The sequence below is a fragment of the Porites lutea genome, chromosome 12 (genome assembly GCF_958299795.1).
Source record: "Porites lutea chromosome 12, jaPorLute2.1, whole genome shotgun sequence".
Taxonomy (NCBI): Eukaryota; Metazoa; Cnidaria; class Anthozoa; order Scleractinia; family Poritidae; genus Porites; species Porites lutea.
This window is the reverse complement of record NC_133212.1, coordinates 24283592-24297168: the sequence shown is the minus strand read 5'-3', so window position 1 is coordinate 24297168 and position 13577 is coordinate 24283592. Positions and strand designations below refer to the sequence as shown.

Genomic DNA, 13577 nt, shown 5'->3' with positions numbered 1-13577 from the left:
AAGAGAGCACCACGGTCGTTTGGACTTAACTCTGATACAGCGGTTGTATCTTCGTCCTCGGTAAACAAAGGGGAACATGCAGCAGTTACCAGTTGAGGAACGTGCTCGACATGAACCTAAAACAAGACAAACGTGGGCCCAAATAAGTTCATGAAGGGTTGATTTATCTGATTAAAATGTTATTTTTGATCTCTAATGGTCAATATCTAAATACCGCCAATACTGTCGATGCCCTAACTCAAATATAAAAGCTAGATGGACACCGAAGATTCGACTTGTTACTTTCTAAGAAATGGTTGGAGAAAAGACAACGCAGCCAAGATTAACGCATTGTAGAGAACAGAGAAAAGCTATGTTAGTGAAATATCTGTAACGGAAATACTTCCTTCTCAAAATATTACTTTGCAGAAAAAAAAAGTTTTTAACGTGCGTAATATTTACCTCTGAGGACATACACATTGTTCGCCCAAGGTCCTCCTTTACCATTCCTGCACCTGTTGGATCTTCCGTATCTACCATAAGTCAGATGCGCTCTCTTTGATGAAGCACACCACCCTCCATGCTGTAGCGCGAAGATTCTAAACCCTCGTTTTAAAGCAGCAGAAGCACACTTTTGAATAGCGTATAGTCTCCTGCGGTAATTTCCTATAAGAAGGCGACTTTTACCCTCCAAAGTTGAGATGGCCCGCCGACTGGTGTCTCTATAGCACCCAATGCCCTTCGCTATTTAAGAAAGAAAAGCATTACAAGTAAGGGATTTAGAGCTCAAGCCTAGATTTTTAAGCTCTGATTAAAACTAAACAATTAAAATTTACTAAATTTAAAGCAAAAGAAAGAGCAAAATTTAGAATGAAAGTCGATCAGTTTTGACTATAGAGAGCTATAAGATAGAAAGTGAATTTAAGGGGGATTTTGTGGCTTACAGAATGTTAACGCTATTTCTTTAAAGTTAGATTAGGGAACCTAAACCGTAAGCAAGTCTCCCAAGGTGTTTACAGTGCTATGATGACTTTACAAGGGGTTAGATTAATAAATACAAAAAATGCAAAAAAGTCTCTGCATTACTCCTTATAAGGACACAAGTTGGCTGAATACATGTGCTATTGATGAAGCGTGAATGCAAAGAAAGGACGAGACCGAAATGCAACTATCTTGACCTAAAAAAGTTGATCGATAATGGATTATTAAGTGGCCAAAGAAACTGTTTTTTCGCGGAAAGAAAGCAGTCAATCCTGAGAAGGCAAGATGGGCCGAGCCATCTTAGACTTACCTACTACTCCAATTGTGATTCTTACAGTTCGTCCTGAAAGGAACAAAGAGACCCGAATTAAAGGATAACGATTTTAAGTTGAATAGCCCTTTTTGTCCTACCCCTCTTCAAAAAATATACCCTAACAAGAAACACTTTTGTTTGGGGCTTGCTCTCTTTGTTGGGAATGGTGTTCAGCAAATAAATCAAGAAACTCAAACTTCGCTTTAGATAAACTTTGGCTGTATGGCTGGCCACATAGCTGCTTTAAAAATCGTTTCGATTCAATATCAATTACAGACCAATGACACGAATCCCTACCTATCTAAGGTGAGGGCAAAAATCCGCACATACTAATCAAAGGTATATATATGGCTAAGACCAGGTTGGAGGGGGGGGGGGGGGGAATGAGTAAAGAAAAGTAAAGATCGGTTATTTCGAGTCCTTCCAAAACCAGGGGAACTAGTTAGATCGCCTAGAGAGTTCCTGGAATGTTCAATATGATTCACCCCGAACAAAAAATACCTATGATAGCATAAAGTTTTTATTGTCTAAGGGACAATAATTTCTTTATCAGGGGTAAGTTCAACGTTATCCTTTAATTGTTCTGTGATATTCTCAGGGGGCTGAATTTTGTTCAGCGTAATAGCTAAGTACTGTGGGAAAAGTTTTAGACTGAATCCAACTTGCTTTGTTTCGCCTTTCCGCATTGTGTATATCAAAGGTTCTTTCTGGCAATATCAATAAACATCGGAGCGCGATATGTAGAGGAAAATCGTGTGCATTTACTTGAAATATGATGATATCTCTAGGCGGCGATATGTTATGGGAAAGTATATTCTGTTATTGTTTACCCGAGCTGTTTCATTAAGCAATAGACCACACTTTCCATGGGTTTACGCCGTGATAACCCACTTGGGATGTTGGGAGAACACGAGAAAAGCTTGTAAATCACGAGCCGATTTCTAGTGGGTTATGCATGAAGCCGGTAAAGCCAAAGAAAGTGTGGTCTATTGCTTTTATAAAATAACTTGAAGTTTCCCGAGTTTACCGGCACAATAAGCCATAGGTTTTTAACCAATCTGAACGCGCGTACTATCTTAGTTATTTTATAATTTGCTTTATAACACAATTCAAAATAATTACATTATAATTCAACATGCCGCTGTTTAAACTCTTCCCAAATGATTGCCACTTAATGAAATAATACGATAAACATCTTGTTAAATAATTTTTTTTACATCTGGAGGTCAATAAGTCAGATCGTGGAAATGAAGGGGGGAAATAGAAGAGAAAAAAAAATTAACACCATCACCTTGAGACCACATCTAAGGCTACATGTGAGCAAATTTTTATGTAGAGAAACGCTTTATTTTCAAAGACGTAAATATGGTGCTTCATATTTTTGCGGGTAGAACTGTTGCTTATTTTCGAGTTTAGAGTCAATTAGTCAAATATCTGCAACTGCCCGGCCAAAATTTTTAATCGTTATTTTAAAAAGCCTAACCTTTCGGATGCACCACTGGTTTAACAGGCTTGACAGGTCGACGGCCTGCAACGGGACATAATAAATGTTAGTATTTTCTCTCATTAACAAGCAAACTAAAAGTAAAATCTAAAAATAAAAAGTTTTTGTTTGTTTGGCAGGAGTTCTTCAGACAGCCATGCATTCTTTAAACCTTAAATTTATCCTGTCACCAGGGTCAGATTGCTTTTAAATCGTCAGTAGCGTGTAATGTGTCAGAAGTAGTTGTTTACGGCCTTATCTTTCATAGAATATATGGACAAAAATGATTTTAATAGAAAGTTCTAGTACCTGCGCAATTGTCCCATTTCCTGTCTCGATCGTAATTCGACGTTAAAGCACACCATGGTCGGTTATGTCTCCTTCTCGTACATTTGTTGTACCGTCGACCCTTGTAGATGAACGGGAATGAACAACAATATCGTTTTGCCGTCCGCTTTCGGCAAGTGCCTGTAAAAAGGGATGAATCAGATCCACAATATACAGGTCTGTCTTGTGGTCCATAATCAGCCAACAAGGCTGTGGTGAACGGCGCAAATTACATCTTGCCGTTATTGAGGAAATTTTATAACTCACCTCAGGATTATTTTATTTTGGCGGGTGTTCTCGACATTTAGCCGAGCCCAGAGAGTACAGATACTTGTTTGTCCCACTCACCTTTAAGTCGAAATTATCAGCTCCGTCCCCTCTTTATTCTACATTTCTACCTGACGAAAATAACAATAAAAAATTGAATGTTCCTGAAAATAATAAACGACTTACTTACCAGAAATCATGTAGACATCATTAGCCCATGGCCCACCTTTGCCGTTTCGACATCGATTAGACTTTCCGTACTTCCGGTAGGTTACGTGAGCCTTAGGACCAGTAGCACACCATCCTTGATGCTGTACAGCAAAGGCCCTAAAGCCGTACATTACAGCATACAACGCACACTTCTTGATGGCTTCGCGTCGTCTTCGGTAGTAACCTGTAAGTAGAGGACCACGGCCGTCTACACCTGGAATGGCCCTGCGAGATGTGTCTTTGAAGCATCCAATCCGCTTGACTGTAAAAGAAAATCAAATTTAAACTTACTTGTTTAGGAAAACTCATAAGTATCAATAAAGAGCCCTTGACTTAAACTTATGTACTTAAAAAATCTTCCCTCAATTAAAGCTTTTTTAGACTCAACAGGTCAAGGACAGCAGACTAGACGTGTACTTACTTCTAACTCCAGTGGTAACCTTGATTGGTGGAGCTGTAAAAGTACGTTAAGATACAGTCAAATGACAATGCCTATCAGGCTAAGGAAAGCTTTCAACAGAAGTATGAAGTTGTCCTTACACTTTCTGTACGGAATCAGATTCAAACAGGTCAATCTCCTTTACTGTTTATCACTTCTTTTAGTTTTTGCAAGTACATCAAATATTGCTTTATAAGGTTGTCATATAAATTAAGAGTTTTCTTCGCTAAAGGAAGTTGTGTAAATGAAATACGACAAAGAGTTCTTCTTGCAAGTAAATAACCAGAGTCCTAACATAAACATACCAAATACTTTGCTCATAATAATCTCAGTGCTATACTTTATCATAATAAAACCTTTAGAAAACAAAAAATAAAAACAAAAAACAAAAATACGATGGAAGAAAGAAAGGCCTTACATCGCGTTCCTCCCCTGCACCACCCCCAGAGTCTGTTCCTTCGATAATCAGGGGTGACATAACACCACTTCCTTCCGCTTCGATGCCTCGCGCAACCATTGTATCTACGTCTGCGATAGATGAATGGCACACAACATTCGCCTGAGATGGTGCGATGTCTGCAGGTTCCTACATTAGATTTAAGAGTGCGCGTTAAAAAACTAGAGTTTATTGTGTCATGCACAGTTAAGGTTAAGCCATTAGGAGGAATGAAGTTTAAACAGACGATTTCATGGTAGAAGTAAATCAATGGAGGCTTTAAAACGCTAGCTTACATAAACAGCAATCAAGTTGTAAGGAGTATAAATAAGCAAGCAAGAGTAGCAAATAGAACGAGCTGTCATTATGTTGGGCTGTTTTCAATTCTCTTCTCCTTACCTGGTGCATGAAATATTGTATAAGATGAAATGTCCTGGTCAAGGCTTTAAATTACAACCACTTATGTCCAGGGAACAGAAATAGGGACTTTAAAAATATTTTCTTTTTAAATGACACGTTAAAGAATTTACTTTAATGAAGATTTTTTCAACAAAAGTTGCAAAAATAGGATGTCTTCCTCTCACCCGAAATTCTGTAGACGTCATTAGCCCAAGGTCCTCCCTTTCCACTTCTACATCTGTTTGAACGCCCATACTTTCCAAATGTTCTGTGAGCCCGCGGTCCTGATGCGCACCAACCTCCATTCTGAACACCAATCACTGAAAAGCCTCGTTTTACAGTTTCGAGAACGCATTTTTGAATTGCATATGTTCGTCGTTGGTAGTTTCCCCTTAGAAGTCGACTTTTCCCATCCAGTTGAGGAATAGCTCTGCGAAATGTGTCTTTAAAGCAGCCAATTCTTTGGACTACAAAGCAACCAAAATGCAGTTAAAATTTAAAAACGCGAAGAAAGTTAAATGAAATAAAGCATTGATTCTTGATAGTTTATGCCATAGGATCCTAATAGATCAGAAATTATGAATTAATCTCGTAAGACTCGACTTGGACAATCTCCAACCAACAGCGGTTTTTAATAATTCAAGTAAATAATCGTTATTCTTCATTGAAATTATTGATGGATTTTCGACTTCCTTATTATAGCTTAAAAGCTATAAGTAAAGAAGTCCAATTTAAAAATGTAATGTCCTATTTAAAAATTGCTTGTTGATAGAACTCACCTGTTATTGAAGGTACCACACGTATGATAGGCGCTGCAGGGAAGAAAAAAAAATCACTTTTAGGACATGTGAATTGAATTGCCTTAACTGAGTCATGTACTTATCTCTCTCACTCACCTTTTCGTCCGCCACAGTAACCATACAGTTTGTCTTTATCGTAACTTGAAGTGAGTGAACACCATGGCCGCTTGGATCGAACTCTGGTACAGCTGTTGTATCGTTTGCCGCGGTAGGTGAACGGAAACGCACAACAGTTACGGCGAGAGGTTCGAGTGCGGCAAGAACCTGAAAACAGAAAAAGCCAATAAAGCTTAATATACCAGCGTATAAAACTTACCTTGACAAAAAAGCTTTATAATAACAGACGCAATTAGCCATGATGAACACCCATCTGTTGCTCAGTAGATATTCCGCTTTTGCTCAAAGTCTGCTAAGTTCGCAAACCCATTTTATATATGGTTTCCGCACATCTCATGCATTCCAGAATCCAGGTGCTTAAATGCGCAAAAAAAAACGGCCCAAAGCCGTTTTGTCTAAGACGTTCAAAAAAGTAGTGGTCGAGGAGTTTACTTCAGTAAGGTGTTTTATCTCTTACTGTTGTTCGTAAAACAAAACATATTAAAGTACCTCTCAATACATAAACAGTATTGGCCCAAGGTCCTCCTTTTCCATTTCTACATCTGTTTGATTTTCCATATCTACGATACGTCAAATGAGCTCTCCTAGATGATGCACACCACCCCTGATGTTGCATCGCAAACACTTTGTAGCCTCGCTTTTCTGCGGCTAGAGCACATTTTTTGATCGCGTCTCTTCTTCGGCGGTAATATCCTTTCAGAAGGCGACTTCTACCCTCAAGAGGGGATATGGCTCGTCTACTTGTATCTTTATAGCAACCAATGCTATATGCTGCAAGAAAAAAAAAATTACGTTACCTGCACGCCCAACGCCGTGTTATAATTGATATGCTCCATTCTCGCAAAGGAGTACAAGAGGCCCCAGAGCAGGGACAATTCAGGGTGGTCAGATATGCTCTATAATGTGATGGGACATGAAGGATGTTTTGTGTCTATCATATATAGTAATCTATTATAAGTTCAACCCATTCATGGCATTCCGACTTGAAGTACAACCCTGTTAGTAGTTTACAATTCCAACAAGCTCAAGAGTACTTACCTAGCAATCCTGTTGTCACCTTTATGACACGAGCTGTAAGATAAAAAATACAACATAACTTTAATTGCCAAGAAAAAACACACAAATAAAACATTGTATATACTCAAAGTAGCCGCAAACAGCTCAAAACTAACCTCTTGGAGGGCGGACAATTGGTGGGTTTGGTCGAACAGGCTTCCGTCCTAAGAGAGAAATAATTATTTTAAAATCCTTTACAGAACGAAGTTACTACATTTGTTAAAATTCTTACGTCTAGCACAGTTGCCCCATTTCTTGTCTCTATCGTAGTTGGGTGTCAGTGCGCACCATGGCCGACTGTGTCTTCTTCTGGTACAACTATTATAACGACGACCCTTGTAGACGAACGGGAACGCACAGCAATAACGTGTTGTTGTCCGTCTTCGGCATATGCCTAAATAAAAAGAAATTCAAAAACATATTTTGAAAAGAATACTATTAAAATTCAATAGTTGGGAAACCATTAGGTCCAACTCGCGACCTTTAAAGTAGCGACCTTTTTAAAAACCATCCTTTGAACATCATTGAAACTGGACGTAAGTATTGAGAACTTTTCCTGACAGACGACACTAAATACTGGCCATATGTGATCGATGATAAGAACTGAGTAACTCTTCTAAAACTTCCAAAGCTAGCAACCACAATGTCCTTGAACTCACCTGCTATTTTGTAAACATCGTTAGCCCAGGGTCCTCCTTTGCCATTTCTACATCGATTAGACCGTCCATACTTCTTGTAGGTCACGTGGACTCTTGGACCAGTAGCACACCATCCCTGATGCTGTAAAGCGAAGACTCGGTAACCAAATCTCAGAGCAACTAGCGCACATTTTAAGATGGCGTCAGCTCGTCGTCTGTAGTATCCTTTCACTAATGAGTTGCGTCCATCCATTTGTGGGATAGCTCGGCGAGCCGTGTCCCTGTAGCATCCAAGTGAATTGGCTAAATGTAAAGAAACAATTGTGTCCATTTAAATTATGATCCAGAAAACAAACTAAATCAGTGACGTACAGTATCCTGAGTTACTGGATGTGTAGCAGGTTCTTACCAAAATTGGATTTCTGTTGAACTGTGAGCTTACGGACGTTTATAGCAAACAAACGACACGGTTGATAGTTTACATAGCCAATTTTGGTCGAAGAATTGTTTTGCTTGTTGTGAAAAGCATCTAAGTAGGGAGAGCAGTATTATCCAATCCTGTCGGGGAAAGAGGGGACTACTCAAGAATAATAAGTACTGCTTTTTGTAAGTAAGGTTCCTGCAGACTCAACAAACTACTCTTTAACTGATACTCGAAACAAAAAGCTTACCTTTAACATATGGCGTGATTCGTATCGGTAGACCTGTAAAGGGGAAATAGGTGATAAATAAGCAGGTTTAAAAGGAACATTTCAGAATTTTAAAAGTGAGCAAAGAAAACTTATTTGAAATTTTTTATATTAATAGTTGTTTTCAGTGCGGAGCGGCGGAAATTGTTCAGAAAAATTAGTTTTCTAAGAGATTAATTCTTGTTGGAAAGATCTTAGTTACCATGATAGCCAGAAGGCTGCGGTGTATGGCTAACTGCACGTTTGTTTTTGTCCCGTTATTATCCTTCTTATTGTTTTGCTCTGTATCTCTTTCAGTGTTAATGATTTTATGCGTTAGGGTAATTGACTAAAGCTATGTTAGCTGGCATAGCCACTTCCCTCAAGTAAACAACCGGCACTCACTGCAATTGCCACGCTTTTTCCTGTGGGCCAAATTTCTTTTTACTCACTGCAAGGTTGACTACAAATGCAGTGTAAAATCACGAGAACAAAGAACGAGTAAATAATTAGAAATTGTAGTGATTGTAATATAGGTGCATCCTTACGTTTTTGTCCCCCTCTGCAGTATCCCCAATGTTTTTTGTCCGGAGTAATATAGCACCACGCCTGTCCGCGGCGATTTTTGGCACATCTATTATATCCGCGACCGCGGTACATGAAAGGAAATACGCAGCAGTATCCTTGAGTCGTCTTACGTGTACACTTGCCTATAACAGAGAGAACGAACAGTTTTAATCAATGAATAAAATTGCGTCAACCAGTGTTAATTGTCGAGTCCATGGTCAAGTGTCGACAAAGGAAAAAATGCGCTGCGTACGTTAGAGCCAATCATTTTTTCACATTTTAAGATTCTTAAACTTCTTAAAGACAAAAAAACTACTGCAAAAGGCGCTTGGTTTCTTATGTGAGAACCTCTCTAATTTTTTTTCCCTGTCGTTCAAGCACAAACGCTTTAAACAATGTTGAACCAACTATCTGTTCATTATCTAACTGTATTTTGGTTCAGGAAATATATTTGAAGAATTTTGTGGCCAAGATATTTAAGCGCTTTGAATATCCGGTCCAGGTGATCGAAAAAAAGCTAATTTTGAATTGAGTTCTATACAGTTTATCAATTTGTATTAATGTTTCTCGTATTTCATTACATCTCTGAAAACGAGGCTAGAAAAAGCAGCAGTAAAGCGCACTTGAATGCAAATATCAAGGCAAATTTGTCAATAAAATGGAAGGAATGTATACCTGATATCCTGTAGACGTCATTAGCCCATGGTCCTCCCTTACCATTTCTGCATCTATTGGATCTTCCATACTTTGCAAAGGTCCTGTAAGCTCTGGATCCTGATGCACACCAGCCGCCATTTTGAACTCCAAAAACTGCGTATCCTCGTTTAAGGCTAGCATAAGCACATTTCTGAATAGCATAACGTCGTCTCTGGTAGTTACCTCTCAAAAACACACTTTGACCATCTAGCTGTGAAATGGCTCTACGATATGTATCTCTAAAACATCCGATTCTCTGGACTATAAGAGATGAAAATTAACTTTCAATAATGTTACAAAAATGCTCATTTTTAGCCGTTTTTTTAATATCTGACTTTAGAAGGAAATTTAAATATACGCAATTAAAGAGTCCTCTTTAAAAGAGGGAGAAGTATAAGTTGGTTTAAATGATGATTCGGAGAGTAGACTTACTTCTTATAGAAGGTGTCATCTTAATGGGTCGCACTGCGGACAGGAACAGATAATAAGGGTCAGTAACTGATCTTCCGCAAAACTGCAAATAATAGCCCGCGTTAGAAATCACTTTTCAATTATTCGGTGGATGGCACAACGCATTTTTTAACGCCTTCTACTTAAGGGTGTTTTGCTGTTTAAAATTATACGCCAAGGAAACAAGTAATGCCATCAATTTCAGCGGTCACATATTTTCACCTTGAGAAATATGGATATAATCAAGCTACAAGAAGAAGTAATTTTACTGCGTAAGCATGAATTTTTTCCCCATTTGTTTTTTCAGAATATCGGCAGGCTGCTCAGCAGAGAGTCCTTAATATATAAGAAGCAATTGCAAACTTTTATAGGTTTTGGCAGGTTCCGTTAACAACTTGAGAGAAAGTAATAAATGCGACTTCAACGATTAGTTGTTGCCTTAAAAAGTCATCAGTGTTCAGAAGTCTTTGAAACGAAAGCCGCTGTTCTTACTTCTGCCTATCAATAATTTCCCTGTTTACCTTTGCGACCACCACAGAAGCCATATAGTTTATCTGCATTATAATTCGGAGTATTTGCACACCAAGGGCGCCTGGAATTAACACGGGTGCAGCGGTTGTATCGTTTTCCTTTATAAATGAAAGGGAATACGCAGCAGATACCGTTTGTAGAACGCTTGCTGCATGACCCTGCCAAAAAACACCATAATTAAAGAATGAATTGAGAATGATTCTTTTATTTAGAATATTGGAAAGAAAAAGTTTCGTTAAATGCAGAAAATGGCTCATATTAGGTCAGTGTTTGTAAGGTTGAACCACCTACAGAGGTAGTCCTAACCCTAAAACCATTATGCTGAAGCTACTGAAAATTTAAATTAATATCATGGCAAAGAGCCACAGCGCGGGAATGTACTTCTGAGAAGCAAAAATGATAATGCAAGCATGCCTATGATGTAGTTATCTTTTAAAGCAAAGCTCTATCTAAGGGGTCTCGAATCATCTTTTTAGTACTTGTAGCAATTTCAGAAATCTCATAAAGACAGTGAAAATTTGCATTGAGACTTCAAACTTGCAAGCATAGGACAAATGTGTGTCTTTTAACTCGTATGATGTTATACCTCTCAGGACATAAACATCATTGGCCCAAGGTCCTCCTTTTCCATTTCTACATCTGTTTGATTTTCCATATCTGCGATACGTCAAATGAGCTCTCCTAGATGATGCACACCATCCTTGATGCTGTACTGCAAACACCCTGAAACCACGTTTCTGAGCAGCAAGGGCACATTTACGAATAGCGTATTTCCTACGGCGATAGCTTCCCCTTAAAAGCCGACTTCTGCCTTCTAAAGATGGTATGGCCCGTCGGCTTGTGTCTTTATAGCAGCCGATGTTGTATGCTGAAACGAAAAGAAGTGCAGGATGTTATCCTGCACGTGGGCCATCTTGAGGGACTAAGGGCCCAGTCGTGGATCAACGCAATTTTAGAGGATTTTTGTAAGGATTAAAATTCACTTCGCTAAAAAATACTGAAATTGAGGTTTCCATTGTATTGTTTTTGTAAATTAAACTAAAGAAAATTAGCGAGAAAGCCTAATACTCGGACATTTAAATAAGTTCATTCATTCATTCATTCATTCATTCATTCATTCATTCATTTATTCACAGGGATGAATTCCTTATTTTCGCGCCTCACAAAAAAGGAAAACATTAATGTACAACTCAAGTCACTTGTTTGCATGCGATACAAGGTAATTGACATTGCAAAGCACTCTTTATTTTTCCTCGGTCCAAGAAAGTGTCGATTTTTCCTTGATTCACAAATTCTTTAGAAGGTCATGACAGAATATTAAGGCCTCCTGCTCCTGAAACTAACCATTTCACGCAAATAACTATGGTTTGGATGACCCCGTTAAACTCACCCTTTAAGCTTGCGGTAACTCTTATGACCCTCGCTGCAAAATAAAAATAAGGCATAAACTCAGAGTAACAGAGTATTCAGAAATCTCGACTAGCTAGTATGATTGCACATTTGGGCAAGAAAATCACCGTACAAATAAGGACGGCAAAAAATAAATTATACCTCCTTTGTGGGGCATAGCAGGTGGAACTGGTCTCACAGGACGTCGACGTTCTAGAAAACAGAAAGGAAAAGCGAATATTTCTTCATAACTGTACATCGTACTTTTGTACCAGAAAATTATTCTACTGTTAAAACACCCCAAACTAGAATTGGTCATAACTTAAATGCGTATAGCTCATGGCAGACCATGCCTTACAATTTCAAGACTAACAGGCATGTGTTTGTTCTTTTTTGATTTTATTTCCATAACTATAAAATGTTTAAAAAGACCCTTTTTAAAATGCTTTCTGTCTACAGCTTCAAAAGTAATCAGTTTATTGCAGAAAAAAGTATAACTTACTGGCGCAGTTGCCCCATTTCTTATCTCTATCGTAGTTAGGTGTCAGAGCACACCAGGGTCTATTGTGTCTTCTTCTAGTACAACTGTTATAAAGTCTGCCTCTGTAGATGAACGGGAACGAACAGCAATAACGAGAAGTGGTTCTCTTTCGGCAGGTTCCTGGAGAGTTAGAAATACAATATATTGCTTATTTGAAGCAATATTACATAAGAAGCGCAGAATAGTTCAGCTCTATTCTTAGAAGGCCACTTGTTAATGTACACATTTTTCCAGCAGATAAGATCTGGAGCAAAAGCTAGAAACCCGGATCAAAGACGCAAACCCAGATATTGAGGACATGCAAACAGCAACAAAGACAGAAGTTTGTCCAAACGGTCACTGTAATTACAACTTTTGTTCTCATAAAACGCATCCGTGTCTAACGACGTCACATTGTGTCAAAATCAGACCTAAGTTTTCGGCAAAGAAGTGGTTTGCGCTAGCAGTGAACATCTTTTTTCAAACAATCTTACCGGTTATTTTGTAAACATCGTTAGCCCAGGGTCCTCCTTTGCCATTTCTACATCGATTAGACCGTCCATACTTTCGGTAGGTCACTTGAGCTCTCGGACCAGTAGCACACCATCCCTGATGCTGTACAGCGAAGACTAGGTAACCAAATCTCAGAGCAACCAGCGCACATTTTAAGATAGCGTCAGCTCGTCGTCTGTAGTATCCTTTCACTAATGGGTTTCGTCCGTCCATTTGTGGGATAGCTCGACGATGCGTGTCCCTGTAGCATCCAAGTGACTTAACTGAGGTTTGGAAAAGATTATTAGCGATTAAATCTTTGGCTGTGTTTCTGGGCTTCTAGGGAACTCTGTTATTTTCCCCTCAAGGGCATAGTGAAAAGTGCCCAGTTAAAAATATCGATTAAATTTCGAAAAAGAAATAGTTCCTAAAGAACGCAAGTTAGATTTTTAGTCGCAAGCTAAAACAAACAAACAAACTGAGAATCTTTGAGATTGCACTCAAGGTAGCCCCGAATAATATAAATTACTCACTTAACACTCCATGTGTCACTCTGGTTGGTTTCGCTAAAAATGAAGAACAGATTCATATGAATAAAAATCGCAAAGTTATGCCCTATTATTCTGTTTAAACGTCCATTATGAAACCGCCAGTACCGCCGGTTCTATAATGTTACCAGCGATTTTTCTTTTTTAATTCAATTAGGATTAAAAGGAAACGACAAGATAAATATTTCATGACCCACAATGCGAATTGTAAGCTGTAACAGTAGCACATTCAGAAATAGATTGTTCAAAGACAAGAAGGGTGTGAAAACAA

At 38.6% G+C, this 13577-nt stretch overlaps 1 pseudogene; it reads right to left on the bottom strand.

Annotated features, from left to right (window-relative positions):
• The window catches only part of LOC140953943 (uncharacterized), a 25530-nt pseudogene extending 12494 nt beyond the window's left edge, over positions 1 to 13036 (bottom strand).
• Between the last annotated feature and the right edge of the window lie 541 nt (positions 13037 to 13577).